Below are 16819 nucleotides of genomic sequence, written 5' to 3' on the forward strand. Positions count from 1 at the left end.
TGCAGGGGTATCTTGGCAGTTAGTCCTAAGTTAACCTCCCACCTACACCAAATTAAAAAAAACCCCCACCAAACCGGTAAATGCCCCCGCTGCAACTTAAAAGAAACGCCCGAACACGTAATACTATATTGCACACATTACCAACAACACAGAACAACACTCCAATCCACACTAATGGCAACAATCAAATGACACTAGCAACTGTACTGAACCCCATAAATGACTTACAAACCTTTAGAGTACTAGGCATATATGTAATCAAAACAAGCCTACTTGGCCGCATTTAAAAATAAAAGTACAACAAACAAACTGCCAATAAACCCTAAAATTCTAAAATTCTAAACTGATAAAAACACACACACTCCTTTTAGTCACTCTCCTCCTCCTCCCACTCCCCCCCCCCCCCCCCCCCCGCATTTCGCCTGAGATCCTCTCGGTCTGTTTTTGAATACGTGGAGATCCAGGAGTTAATTCCCCAACAATTCTAGGCATAAACGGTCCTTATACAGACTGTTGCATATGCTTATAACGAACTACAGTCATAACAAACTTCGGTTATAACAAACCAACATTATATACATAGTGTCTGTAATGCCAGACTTCCAACGATGCATACGAAGTGTAAATCTTGTGATGCTTACTGAAACTCTGGCGTTCTCCATATAACATGTTTTCAACATGCTGTTTACAGTGTAAAAAAATGGAGCTAAATCATGTCCATTAATTATTTATTGAGTTAACCCCAAACCCACAATGTGATCATGCCCATCCTCCTCGCCTAACATCAATAGCATGTCGGGCCGACCATGGCGGAGATGTAGCACTCGATGTGCCTTTACCGATATCTGGACTGTGATGGGATGTGCTACAAGTCCTGTTCTGAAAGAACCTTTTTATGCCTACAACATCACGTGTCATCCGACAAGGGTAAAATCAAAGGAACAGACAAAGTCTGCATTCGGGCATTAATCCTGTATAATAATTATTTGTTGTTTTAGATCAAATACAAAGGAAAATACTCCAGAAAGTATAGTAGACGTGAATTGTAAGCATTTTACAATCTGAACACGGTCAGATGTATTAGGTATGTTTGCAATGAACAGAAACACTGACATTTCTGTAGTTTTCTTTTATCACTCGCAGTCGAAGATTCATTCATGGACTCTATGTTTTTCAAACAACGCAACATCCGGCTTTGCATAATCGGTAAGGTGCTCACTCCATGAGACGTATGATAGTCAAAGGAAAACCACTCGTACTCTCTATATTATTTAACTGCCCTTTACAAGAAAAGGTCAAGGCCATTTAGAGGGCATGTGCAAATGTTGCTAGTGTTTCAAATGAAAGAAACGGAAAAGGATAATTGACTCGTTTGACATTTTGTATGTATAGGACACGCACTCGAGGTGTTAGTAGAACGTGTTAGCAGGGTGGAGGGGATTTCCTGACTCCTGTAAGAGTGTAAGCACCGTGGAGGGGATTTCCTGACTCCTGTGAAAGTGTAAGCTCGGTGGAGGTGATTTGAAGGAGATTTTATGTCGCTTCCACAAATGGGTTTTGATCGCGTGTGAATTGAATTGTTCTCTTTCGACATACTTGTCGCCTGATAGTATTCGTATATACATAAACTAACATAGTTCATGTCTGGGGACGGAAGCACAAAGCCTCTACACAGGCTGATCGATTGGTGCGAGAGTTGCAAGTTCAAATGTTTTATATCATTAATGGATTTTAAAAGATTTTCACCAAGTCCATTTTTGCAAGTTATAGCAGATTGTACATGTATGTTTTTGAGCTTGCTCAAACGCCTTTACAATTAATTACTCGTGACATTTAAAGGGCTAAAAGGACTGGCTGACTCGGTGTCAGTGCTCACGTTTGATTTCACATCCCTTGAAACAGCGTTGACCAAAGAATGTAACATGGATGGATCAGTTCTTATAAGAGGCTGCTCAAAGTGTCAGATGGTCAGAATCGCTGATGTGGTTGACGCATGTTATAGTGTCCCAATTTAATAGAGCAATGCTCATGATGTCAATCACTGGATTACCTGCTCCTGACCGCCGTCATACAGCTGGAATATTAGTGAGAGCGGCGTTAAACAACAAACAAACAAAACTATGCCCTTACCTAACGAACCCTTGGGGTGTGGTACCCCCTACGCCATCGTTAGAGCTAATTAGTATAATAATTAGTAATCATAACAGAGAAGATAATAAAACATGTTAACCGCCCATAGTTGTGTGTAAAAATATCTGCCGTGTTTCTCCTGGCCGTCGACGTGTAATTTATCTAAGATTATATTTTTATAGGGTTTATTCCGGGTACAACACGACTAATAGTGTTATTCTTTGTCCACTGTGGTTACCTCCGCTTGACTCAGGTTGAAATGTAACCTCAGCTGACTCATGTCACTCAAATTGTGTTGTTTTACACCGCTTATTCCAGCAATATGGCGGCGGGGGACACCAGAAATTGGCTTCACTCATCGTACCCATATCGGGAATCGAATTCGGGTTTACGGCGTGACGGTCGAACGCTTTAACCACTAGGCTTACGCGACCACCCCTCACATTTTAATAATCAAGCCCTCATATAATGTGTTGAAGTGGGGTTTCAATGTTAAACAGGGGTTCTTTCATAGTAAATCTGACTTGTGAGTGAGTGAGTGAGCATGGTTTTTATACCGCTTTTAGCAATAGGGGGCACCGGAAATGAGCATCACACAAAGTACACATGTCGGGAATCGAACCCGGGTCTGCAGCGTGACGAGCCAAAGCTTTAACCACTAGGCTACCCTACCGCCCCCTGACTAACTTGTGTCACGTGCGTCAACTCCACTGTGACTGCTGTTGAGGAGTATGTGTCACGTGATGTCCAACAATGAACAGTGGTCACCTATCCATCAACCTCCACCACGTCAACACCTCCAATGCAGAATCGTCATCCGATTAAAGTCGAAAATGGAGGTTATTAATGTTGCTGTCAGCGATGGAGATGACCACGCCCCCGGCGACGTCTGAGTGATGTATCGCCTTGTGCGCCTTACTGTACGGGACATAAGGGGGTGATGTCACAGATCGGTCGTTGTTGTGTATTTACCGATGATTTATTTTGATTGATTATGGCAATAACATATTGCAAGGGTACGATTCGTGCGACATAGGCCAATATCCCAGACAGTAATATCCGGGCCAATATCCCAGATAGTATTATCCGGGCCAATATCCCAGAAAGTATTATCCGGGCCAATATCCTAGACAATGTTTGCCGGCCAGTCTCCTAGACAATGATTGTCGTGCCAATATCCCAAAAAACCTTTGCCGGGCCAGTATCTCAGACCATGTTAGCTGACGAGTCTCCTAGACAATGTTAGTCGGGCCAGTCTCCACGTATGCAGGGGTAACATCCCAGACAATGTTTGCAGGGTTCATATCTCAGACAGTGTTTTTTTCAGGGCTAATGTATCAGAAAATGTTTGTCGGGCCAATATCCGAGACAATGTCAACCTGGCCCGTATCCCGAACAATGTTTGCAGGGCTAATATCTCAGACGGTGTTTGCAGGGCTAATATCTCAGACAGTGTTTGAAGGGCTTATATCGCAGACAGTGTTTTTGAAGGGCCAATATCCGAGACAATGTCAATCAGGCCCGTATCCCGAACAATGTTTACAGAGCTAATATCCCAGACAGTTTTTGAAGGGCTAATATCGCAGACAGTGTTTGCAGGGCTATTATCCCAGACAATGTTTGCCGGACAATATCCCAGACAATGTTTGCAGGGCTAATATCCCAGACTGTGTTTGCAGGGCTAATATCCCAGACAGTATTTGTCGGTGTAGAAGGCCCAACTCTATCCCTAGCTGTGATCACTCCAGAGGCTAAGGCTGAGATTACTCTAGGGTGACTTGAGCTAAGGCTGAGATCACTCGGCTGATTTGGGCTAAGGCTGAGATCACTCGGGTGATTTGGGCAAAGGCCGAGATCACTCGGGTGATTTGGGGGTGGGGGGGTGGGGAGGTGACTTGAGCTAAGGCTGAGATCACTCGGCTGATTTGGGCTAAGACTGAGATGACTCGGGTGATTCTGGCTAAGGCTGAGATCACTCAGCTGATTTGGGCTAAGGCTGAGATCACATTAAGGTGACTTGAGCTAAGGTTGAGATCACTCTAGGTTGACTTGAGCTAAGGCTGAGATCACTCTAGGGTGACTTGAGCTAAGGCTGAGATCACTCGGCTGATTTGGGCTAAGGCTGAGATCACTCGGATGATTTGGGCTAAGGCTGAGATCACTCGGCTGATTTGGGCTGAGGCCGAGATCACATTAGGGAGACTTGAGCTAAGGCTGAGATCACTCTAGGGTGACTTGAGCTAAGGCTGAGATCACATTAGGGTGACTTGAGCTAAGGCTGAGAATACCCTAGGGTGACTTGAGCTAAGGCTGAGATCACTCGGGTGATTTGGGCTAAGGCTGAGATCACATTAGGGTGACTTGAGCTAAGGCTGAGATCACTCTGGGTGACTTGAGCTAAGGCTGAGATTACTCGGGTGATATTGGCAAAGGCCGAAATCACTCGGGTGATTTGGGGGGGGGGGGGGGGGGGAGGGGGGGGGGGAGGTGACTTGAGCTAAGGCTGAGATCACTCGGCTGATTTGGGCTAAGACTGAGATGACTCGGGTGATTCTGGCTAAGGCTGAGATCACTCAGCTGATTTGGGCTAAGGCTGGGATGACATTAAGGTGACTTGAGCTAAGGTTGAGATCACTCTAGGGTGACTTGAGCTAAGGCTGAGATCACTCTAGGGTGATTCTGGCTAAGGCTGAGATCACTCGGCTGATTTGGGCTAAGGCTGAGATCACATTTGGGTGACTTGAGCTAAGGCTGAGACCACTCTAGGGTGACTTGATCTAAGGCTGAAATCACTCTAGGGTGACTTGAGCTAAGGCTGAGATTACTCTAGGGTGACTTGAGCTAAGGCTGAGATCACTCGGCTGATTTGGGCTAAGGCTGAGGTCACTCTGGGTTGACTTGAGCTAAGGCTGAGATCACTTTGGGGTGATTTGGGCCTAGCTCACATCACTCACCCTAGACTCAGAGCACTCGAAGGATGAAATGCCGCCCAATACGGTACTTGACCATGAATACCCTGTACCCAACAAAATCTTAATTTTGTTTTTTTTAAGACCCATGACGGATGAAGTTCTTTAAGAAATTATCATGTAATTTTGTATAGAAATGTGTACATGACACGTAGGGGGGACAAACCGTGGAAGGCACAGCGCAAGCACGCATGCAACTGCACGTTCTGTGGTAGGGGAAATGACAGAGCGTTAGAGGGGCCGTCTCATGATAATTTCAGTCGCAATCTGACTCGCTCATGCCACAGATCTCGTCGTCGGAACTGCTGGTGCCTGAACCGACTGCCACTATTATAGGTTGGACTGTTGCTGGCCGTAGTCCATCTCGTGACCAATAACGTGACTCTATCTCGTCAACGACTGTGGCCACACAACGCCTCCATGTTTCTACTGTTACCCGACCAAAGGATTCCTTTACGAGTTGTTCAACGTCTCGTAATTTGAACGTTGTTTTCGGTCGTCCAACGTCACCCTTGACCCTTGATGTAACTGTCAACTTTATACACGGGGTCAGGTTTCATAGTTTTGATGAATTCATTGAGCTGTGGTTTCGTCGCTCGAGAAGGAAAGTAAATGTTCCTCCGTTGCAGCCAAGTGACCATGTCTCCTTTACGGTTATTAGAGGTTGGAGTCTTGCTCTCTGGATTCTGCACACTATGATGCGGTGCATTGTCCATGACAATGAGAGACTTGGTAGGCAAAGCAGGGACTAATTTATCTTTCACCCACTCCAGAAATACATTGCCGTTCATTTCTGTGTGGTAGTCCCTGTTGTCTTTGGCCTTGGCTCTAAAGACGAGGTCACAGTCTGGGAGAAAACCCTGACTAGCAGAACCAGCATGTAGAACTATGAGTCTTTCACCCTTTCCCGTTGGTAACTTTCTACCAGACTCCTTACAGTCACCACTGGGTACCCACTGACTGCTGGCTGTGTGTGACGCAATTACCCATGTCTCATCTAAGAAGACGGGCTCATATCCTTCTTCACGTTTCTGCTTGATGGTACGAAGGTAATGATTTCGGAGACGAACAATGTCAGACTGTTCACACAACACAGCCCTATTTTCTCCAGTTATCTTTTTGTATTTGTAACCCAATGTCTACAACAGCTGCCATAGTATAGACTTTGTAACACGTAAATCATGGTCAGTTTCAAGGTGTTTCTTCAAAATTCTCAGGGACAGGTACTTATTTTCTGAGGGCAGTTTAACAATTGCACGTCTGACTTGATCCCTCTGAAAACTGTCTTATTTATCAACCTTGCGTGGTTTTGACATGTTCCCTACCTCCTTGGCCTGACTATTTGTATCTCGTTTTACGTTTCTGAGGGGACATACAAAGAGCTTTTGAAGCTCGTTTCAAGAATTTATTATTTGCATAAAAAGGCTTTGCTCTTTCTGCTTCACTTCTAAAGAAATCATGCACATTCAACATCAACTTTTTAACATCTGCTTGAGTAGAGCATCTTGTCATTGAATGAACACGGTCACTGTGTAGCACGTGCAGACCGTGCTTGCGCTGTTCCTTCCACGGTTTGTCCCCCTACGTGTCATGTACACATTTCTATACAAAATTACATGATAGTTTCTGAAAGAACTTCATCCGTCATGGGTCTTAGATTAAACAAAATTAAGATTTTGTTGGGTACAGGGTATTCATGGTCAAGTACCGTATTGATGTTTCATACACTTTTCTGGATTTCGAGTTATTTTGCAATTCATCGTTCTCATTTGGAGTCAAACGGACTGTAGGTGTTGCTTGAGTGACACATATGCCCACCCGCATGTTGTTGCGTCGCTGTCTCAGACACATGCATCAGGAACGCCCTGTAATGTGGTCACGACTTCCGCATCTCTATATATGTAGTGGTCCACTCTTTACGTACTTACGGGGCGGTCGGGTAGCCTAGTGGTTAAAGCGTTAGCTCCTCACGCCGAAGACCCGGTGAAGCCCATTTCTGGTGTCCCCCGCCGTGCTAAAAGCGGCGTAAAACCTCACTCACTCACTCACTCACTTTATGTACTTACGAAAAAGCGAATACGTTTACGTTAAAAATATCTCAATTCGGACAGATGAAACCTATTTGATAGTGATCCGTAGACACATGCTCGATACAGTCGGAATTAAACAATAGACTTAATTTACATTTAGCAGTGATTTCATATGATTGTGGAAAGGGTTTTGTCGTTTATATTTAAGAAATTGTATTGAAAATTGTTAAACCAGAAATGTTTTTGTGTACTTTTTAATGTTTATAGATTATTTTATTAAATTTATATTTCTACATGGAAATGAATTTATGATATATGGTACCTTTCCTAGCGCGTCTGTATATGTTGGGTTGGTAATAGGTGGTAAAAGTGCATGTTCCCCTCAAACAACATTTCCGCAAAGAAACAACTTCGTGTACATAATTGCAATCCCAAATAGCATAGTACATTCCACACAGTACTGGACAGAATATGTACCTAATTTACATGTACACGATGGCTATATGGACTACGTTAATTCGCGTCTGACTTCAATGCACGTGTACCGGTATGATAGTGCGCTATAGTGAATTAGTAAGGGATAGATTGGAGCATGCTACACCAGGCTTGTATCCAAGACAGTGTTTTCTGACCAGTATCCCAGATAGTGTCAGATGGACAGTGCGGTCATGTCACGATATAGCCAGACACAAATAGGGTTGTAGGGGGATATGATTGTATAATTATTAAAAAAAATGTAAACTTTGTATTGTGTTCTATTGTCCTTTGCAGGAAAGTTTCTTTGACAGTGAATGTTAAATAGTCGTGGATTAACAATGATCGTATGCTTGACTGAAATATATTGCTTGCTTGCTCAGTTTTCGTTAAACTATATCAAAATATTGTTCTGAATTTTCATTTGAATAAACGCACAATACAAAAACGACACTAACTTACACCCCCATAAGAATAATATATATTCATTTACAATTAGCTAAATTGGTGAGACCTTTCCTTTTGATAAACTAGAAATAAATGAGACCATCAGCCATGGTTGTATGGTGGCTGCAGGGTGCATCGTGTTGTTGTGTCGACCCTGCATGTAATACATGTACACTGCACATAATATTTCACAGCTGTTATTGATTATTGCCTGTGAAATACATTACAATTTGTTTGTGTTCTTAATTTCTCGTGTATGCAATCGTATTGCAATTGAGCTCCAATACTGTTACTTCACCTGTCTGGTTGTCCTTTCGTTTGCCTACGCAGTGATTTAAACGGCCGGTACGCAATGCTGTACTGTGACATAGCCTACCGATCTACCATTACGTCATCACGTTGATCATTTCTTACAATCGTATTGGTATGCCATGCACATTAGCAGGCTTCTAGCGAATGACAGATTCGTTAAAGGGGGACTCCGTTCCACGTCATGGAAGCTATTTGCAGTCTAGATCTCGACGTTCTAATAAGTGTTCGCTGTGAAATTTAGACATCTTCTTCGTGCAATAAGGCTAACCATTACCTACGAGCTTGCTGTAAAGGGCGACTATGCTTGTCGTAAGAGGCGACTAACGGGATTGGGTGGTCAGGCTTGGTTGATGTACGTCACCGTATCCCAGTTGCGTGGATCGATGCTCATGATGTTAATAACTGGATATTCTGGTCCTGACTCGATTATTTACAGACTGCTGTCATATGGCTGGAATATTGCTGAGTGCGGCGTTAAACAACAAACCAACCAAACCAAACATTACATACGAAGCTGCGAAACATCAACAATTATATACGTAATCACCGCTTTAAATCAGCTTGAAATTACCACAGCAGAAAAGTTGGAAGATCTTCCTGTTTGGCAGAACGTTCACATATCATAAAAACAAGGATGGGTTATTAGAAAGTTCGAATGGATTGTTTTCATAAATCACAAGTGTGACATCCGCGACATGCCCCAGGCCAAATCCCATCTAGTCGGCAACAAAAGACATGTCACGTCCATCAAGCACTAGCTCGTAGCAACTTTGTGCTTGACAAGCGGACGCTTGTAGGTTAGCTTTCAGTGCGGTCTAACAAACTGTCTAGCCAAAGAGAAGCAACATGTCACTGTCGTCTTAAGGAAGTTGTCGTCAAAGGTTTAGCCCTGTGTTGCATTATTTATAATAATGGGAGGGGTGAGAGAGCGTTCCATTGATAGTATAGACGGAAGTGAAATGACTTTTGTTTTCACATGTATGAAACAAGCAAGTGTCAAGTAAGATAATGTTCTTAATGTTCACTACAGAAATGTTCCTGTTAATGTCCTTTTCAATTTAATGATTTGTACCTGTGTAGTTCATCCAAGTAATATTTAAAAAATAAAATGTAATGCACTGCTAAAATATTCATCTGGTATTCAAGACAAGTGTCAAGTCAAGTGTCTAAACCATTGTACAACGAACTGGTTCACATGGAGCTGCCCATACCATCATACCACTCGCATACAGTAGTACTGTGTCAGTTGTGACAAAGACTATATTCGTTAATTCGCAAACTAAGGATGCCAACTTCTTCCTTCCCTGAAACCCGAATACATCAAAATTTCCACTCTGAATCTCATTTTACATCTCTGAATCCCGACCACTACTAAACACAAATCTCGAAAACATTGAAAAAAGGTGCGATTTGAAGTTAAATTACTGAAACAAATACATACAAAAATATATTTAGGAGACATTTAAGTACGCAATGTTTTTTTTAAATGTTAAATCTGCGTACCAAATATGACTGTAGTACCACACTGAGTACTCCTAATAGACCCCCGACTCTCGCGTACCAAGAAGGGTTGGCAGCCTCCAAACTATGCTACAGAGACTAAAACGTTTCTTGTATTAACTCACCCCTGAATCAGAATATGAAATCAGTACTTACCCAATGATGACAAATTACTGGTGCTCCTGAAGGCGTAAACAAACAACACCATCAGAGCTGCCGACCCCACCAGGAGGTACCGTGCGGAAAACATCTGTCGTGTCATGACTTGGTGAAAGGCATGTCCGAAGTAAGTCGTTGAACATCGCTGTAACCACTTACAAAGCCAGCCTGTGCAGTCACGTGACTAACATGTCATACATGAAGGCTGTGCCCCATCATAAAGACGTCTGCTGCCTTCAGGACAAACAATCCGTCTTTCTGTCAACCTCTGCTTTTATTGTCACTCTGATATGCCAAATACATAAATCTAAATAATTAGAAAAATAATTTCTGAAAATGTGCTAACATTTAGATACAAGGCATAGTGGTGAGGTGAAATGGGGTTTAACGTCGCGTCCGAGATTATTGCACTTATATAACGACTTGCATGCACGTGTGTATGTGTGTGGCTGCTTGTGCTAGTCCGGTCTGATGCCGATTTATAGTGCTAGCACACAGAGATACATACCATGCCGCAGTTTAACATGAATACCCCACTCAAACACAGTGTACTAACTCCGGGCCGACCAGGCCTTGTTTTGCCCCTAAATGCCTAGCTAAAGACAGGTTAACAACAAGTACCATCTTTTAACGTCTTTCGGTATGACGCGGCCGGGGATCGAACCTCGGACCATCAACTCTCCAGGCGGACGCTCTACCACCAGACCACGGATGCGGTCCCAAGGCATGGAGCATGGGCCCGTAAAGATGCGGGTAAGAGTACGTTTTCAGCAACCCATATATGACGGCAGTCTGTAAACAATCGAGTCTGGACAAGACAATCCAGTGATTGATATCATGAGCATCGACCCACCCAAGCATGGGTTGCTGACGACCTATTCAACCCATGATGCTCACGGGTGTCGATACTGGTATCAACGGGGCGCGAGTGGTACAGTCATCTGAGTTACGCAATTCTCTTCACAGAGTACTCATGGTCTGTCAGCACCATACCCGTGCTCGTGGGTTTCCATGAAGTTGTAAACGTCGAAGACCTTGCAACACTTTGGGCGCATCTTACATTACGCTGACACGCCGTGATTTCATAGGGAAACTGTTCAGGGTGGCGTTAAGCCCAACTAACTTATTCACTAGGGTCAACAGTTGCCTGTGGGTTTAATTGCCCTATAGATCTCAGTTGCGTGGATCGATGCTCATATCAATCCCTGGATTGTCTCGTCCAGACGCGATTATTTACAGACCGCTGTCATGTAGCTGGAATATTGCGTTAAACAACAAACAAACAAACATTACACTCCTTAAAAAAACTGATAGCAGTCAAATGTGCGTCGAAAAAGTCCGCGTTAACAAATACGCAGCATATTTAGGAAATTCATTGGTTTGTGCTTGTTGTTTAATGTCGCACTCAACCATATTGCTTCTGTATATTGAGAAGCAATAAATAAATACACGTTGCAGCTGTGTTCAGCCATTTTGAAAAATCATTATTATGCTAATTCCCAGACTTCTGTGAGTTGAAGAGGTGAGTGCTATTCTAACTGTAGAAAATCATTACCTTGTATTGTTGTCGCCGTGTGCACATCTGTAGTACTACTGCTAATAAGAAGAATGTTATTACTAAAATTATATTAATTGATTATATTAGGGATACTGATATCGATAGGGAAGTCGCTAACAGGATAATCAAGTTAGTTGTTGAGACAGCTGTTTCTTCACAATTCTTATATAGGAATTATTCAATTTTGTGTAAGTGTGATATAGACTGGTAAATAGCTTGTGTGAAGGTGGCCAATACAAACACATTCGTGACCTAAGAGTAAGAACAGGTTGGCAGTTGAAGCAAGCAATCGATGGGTAATCACATAGGAAACACAATAGCATCATTCAGGTCAACACCTTATTGTTAGCGTAGAGCAAGTAGCAGTGACAAGTTCTATTTGTCCAAAAATAACAATAATTTACGCAAATACAAGAATGCCTATTGTCAAAAAGCAAATGGACATAGAAATAAATTCGCATTTCTGGCTATAGATACATGTTCGTGCAGTAGACATACATATTTTATTATATCGGAAAACTTTTTAGGGGAAGGTCATGTTGGTGTCTTAAAATTGTATGAAGGGTGAAATCAACCAATCGTTATTGGAAATATATATCACCCCCACCACCCCCCCCCCCCGCCTCTCCCCCCCTGTGTATAATGATATGGACATTTGTAATGTATATAATGCCCAATACTCGTCTATAATCGAACGCCATTGGTAATCCATAAGATATTCCAAATGTGTAGTGTAATCAAATGAAGTATATTTGAAATTCGAAGACGCATGCCTTTGAGGACTTCGACGTTATAATAGTTCAGGGCAAGGCTATACTTTCTTACACTTCACATGAGTGTTGAGAAACGTTATTACTTTTTTAATACAGGACGAACCCTGTGTTTTTTCGAGATGGGTTCCAAATATAAGCTATAAACATTAGCGTCGTAAATTGAACATGCTCAGAACACGTCCAACTGACAGGTTGTTCTATTTAATTGCGTGCACCCTTACGTTGAGAGATACAATACGTTTTAAACACACTAAAACATAAAACAAATGTGTGTTTGAGGATACAATAATCAGATTTCATGATCCCTTCAGTGCTTGATTATCCAAAATCCAGGCAGCAATAATTGGCATTTATATTTATTAAGTAAGGGTAAGATATATGGATGAACAACTTCTTTATTACAATAAGGAGCGACGTTTCGGTGTAGGTTCTAACACCGTTATCAAGCTAGTCATCACAAGCTTCTAAATGCCTCTCAGAGTTATTTATATTTATGTTTATACATAGATTTCGTTCAGTTTAAACACGTGACTCGAAACATTCCACAAGTGCAATTGAGTGACTATTGTTTTACGCCGCTTTTAGCAATATTCAAGCAATATCAACGCGGGGGAAACCAGAAATTGGCTTCACACATTGTACCCATGTCGGGATTCGAACCCGCGTCTTCGGCGTGACGAGCGAACGCTTTAACCACTTGGCTACCCGACCGCCCCTCCACAAGTGCAAGTACTAACACAGTTGAGGAGCACGGGTGGCCCAGTCGTCTGAGGCGCCGCGATCCGCTATGCAGAGTTGCATCCCTTGGGCACGCCAGAAACCTATGATTGTGGGTTCGAATCGCGGTTCGCCCCGATTATGTTTCTAGGTTTGTCAGCACCATACCCGTACTCGTGGGTTTCACCGAAGTGATAAACGTCTGAGACTTGCATCACTTCGGGCTTTCCTCTCACATTAAGCTGACACACCGCGATATAACTGGAATACTGTTAAAAGCGGCGTTAAACCTAACGCACTCACTCACTCACTGTGTCTGGTGCACGTGAGTCATATTTTTTTGTTAGTTGTTTAACGCCGCACTAAGTAATATTCCAGCTGTATGACGGCGGTCTGTAAATATTAAAGTCTGGCCCATTCAGTCCATGAGCATCAATCCATGCAATAGGGATACGATCACATGCATCAACCAAGTCAGCCTGACTGACCACCCGATCCCGTTAGTCGCCTTTGCTGAAGACCTATTCTACCCCGGATCTTCACGGGTGGCAACACTCACGTGAGCAGCCTGACCGTGGTGCATGTACTACACAATGTCATGACAAAGCAAACTGCAACTGACGTGAATCGACGGCTTGGAGCGTTAAATTAAAGGGCATCTCAGCGGTGCAGGCTGAAATGGCACCTCACCAAAACGTCACCGATTTCTCGGGCGAAAACGGCTACTATTTGTCGGGCGAAAACGGCACCTCTATTTTTAATAACGATCAGGAACAGTTATGTAGAAGAATGTATGTTTTATTGAAATGCTTAATTATGATGGGTCCACTGGTCACAGTTGTCATTTGATACAGCATGTTGATTTTTTCCGACATTCTTCTCGTATGGCATTGTGAATATTTGTGATCTGACAACACTTACTTAGTTTATGTTTTAACGTGCGCTTTCCGACATATGTGTATTTCGCGCACGGCCTGACAGCACCATGTTAGGCCTCTTAAATACAATTTTAGCTCGACATTGATTTAATTTGAGTAAAGGTACTTTCAACTTCAAAGCATATGATGGTTTTACAATAAATTTAGTTGCGCCTCCCAATCAAAGTCGGCGAGTAAATTGGAGTAGAGGCTAATTTCTACTGTAAACTTGTTTTAACATTTCACAATTATTGGTGTTTATTATTGCTGAATGCGGCGTTAAACAACAAATAAACATCAACCATGTGGCCATAAAAGTTTTAATCCCTGTGGCCATGCAGATTGATTCAGAGATACGAGACGAGAGAACGCTTTAACCACTGTGCTACCCGACCGCCCCGCGCTTTCTTGTAATTATATCACGGAAAGGATATATATATATATATATATATAGAGAGAGAGAGAAATATATATATATAAGCGTTTAACATCATTTATTTATTTTTCAAAATTCGGTTCTATTTGCATTGATTCGAGGTCACAAAAAATTCAAAAACGTAAATTTCGTAATACCTTTTTAGCAAACGTTATAAATCCATGTGCGATGATTCCATATATTCTACCTGTGTTCAGTTAATATTTCAGTAAGGAAACGGTAGCCATCTTATATCCGCCGTAGTAGTAGAAGTCCGACCGGATAATTGTTGAATCGAAAAAAAAGTTCGCAACGTTTTATTGTGGGCTCTGCACTGGGTACTTTGTCCTCAACTCCTAGTTCCATACTGCCCAGCTCGCGACTGGGTTACATGCATACACCTTCTAAAAGTGTTGACCATATTCTTTACAAGGTAAGACGGCCAGGCCACGTAGTACCTCGTCCGTAATCCACATAGTGCAGTGGTCGACCGGATGATCCTACTCTGGGCTTCATAAGACAGGAGCTCAGTGAGATTTGTATAACATGCAGAGACGATATAGGTAAAGCTCTTTTCAGAAGAGTGTTTTTCAATGGAAGTGAAAATACCGGCAACTGTCTAAACTTGAAGGTGTCCTGAATGTTTTATACTGAGAGAGTATTGTGTGTTATAACTCTATCGGTGAAGTGACAGAGTACGTGAAAAAGTCAATCACCTGAGTTCGTCCTTTAAAAAAACGTGTGTTGGTGTGTTTTAAAAATCTCATGGGACTACACTTTCTAAAATATTAAGGGCCATGACTTATCGCCTAGTCTGACCAGAACATTACAAAGACATGCTTTATATTTCCTGACAGTATGGCAACATTTCGAGCCGGAGTTGCAAATATTTGACGCTAAAAGCCTGTACCAGGTCAGTCAAAAGAAATAATACTTTTGTTTTACCATTAAGCCTTAATCATAGTCACTTTGGAGAATAGGCTGCCATGTGTGTTTGAATAAGTCAGACCACGATTAAGGCAATGAAATACAAATATTGACACAATAAAAGTCACAAGGAGCTTTTCTTCAAGCGATGAATTAAGGCAGGCATAGCTAGACTTGCATATTGAAGATCATAGACTGCGTGAAAGGCCTCATACATATTTCACACCCTTGGACACTGTAAAACTTTGCCGTAAAATATACGGTAACATCACGTGAAAATGCAAAGGTAGGATTCTGTTATGACACTTGTACGCTGGAATGCCGTGAAAGTCAAATATTTTACGGCATTTCACTGCATCTAACGATGTTTACGCGACGCTACCGTTTGGTACCAAAGCATTGTGGGATACCACGCTGCCGCCATTTTACGTTGACCTTGATTACCCTGAGAAGAATCGTTCCAGAATCTGCTGTCACAAGACTCATCTGTTGGTCATTGTACACATGCGATGTCTAGAGTATGCAAATCAAGGGTTCACATGTTTATTATCTAGGTTTTGTATGGTGTGCCTCTGTATGTTTGTTCTTGACAAATGGTATGATGTATCATTGCAAAGAATGTGATTTTGAGACCTGTATTTTACGGCAGTATATCAGACATTATTGTTTACATAGAAATATACCAAATACTTTATTTTCCTGTTGTCAAGACCTTTGTGTAAGAAAATGTCGCACGTACAGTGCGTTTTGGGCAGACGTATTAAGGGTGAGTGTGTTAGATCACTGACTTTAGGGCAGTGTAGGTTTGAATCCCAAATGGGACAAATGGGAATTTGTACTTGACTAAAAATGTGTTATCCCAAAATTAACATTTGTTATATTTGAACACTTTCTAAATGATAGAACTTCCACATAAATATTTTCTTCTTAGTGCTGAATTATATAATGAGAAGTAGAGCACAGCTAAAGGGATGATAGTTTGCCATTTTAGTCACATGTAGTACATTTAGTATTACAATGTGAAGCTGCAGCATAAAATGCGTATAAGATGCACTCTGCACTACCAAGGCGAGTTTTGGTCTGTGTTTAAAGATAAATAAAGAACTCGGGACAGTACAATATTCTTTAATAACATAATATTACATGATAAACATCTCAAAGTGATTGTTTAGTTATAATTTTAATATGATTCAGATGTTTCATTGGCATCAACGCTGATATAGGATCCAAAGGGAAACAAGGGATGAAGAAGAAGATTAACCCCAAGGTTCTCAGTTTAATCAACGCTATTACGGATTTTGAGTGGCTGGAATCATACTCATAGCCTGTTCAAAATGCAGCAGATGTTTTGTTTAACTGGAGGAAATATCAGTACTGTTTGTGAGTGTAGCATGTTTACTGATATTTTTACAAAGGAATTTCTTTCAGAATTGTAAGAGACAGTTTTGTTAACTAAATGTCGTGATGTTATTGTTTTAGAGTTCAACATGT

Source organism: Haliotis cracherodii, unplaced genomic scaffold (genome assembly GCF_022045235.1).
Source record: "Haliotis cracherodii isolate W230 unplaced genomic scaffold, xgHalCrac1.p SCAF_18, whole genome shotgun sequence".
Taxonomy (NCBI): domain Eukaryota; kingdom Metazoa; phylum Mollusca; class Gastropoda; order Lepetellida; family Haliotidae; genus Haliotis; species Haliotis cracherodii.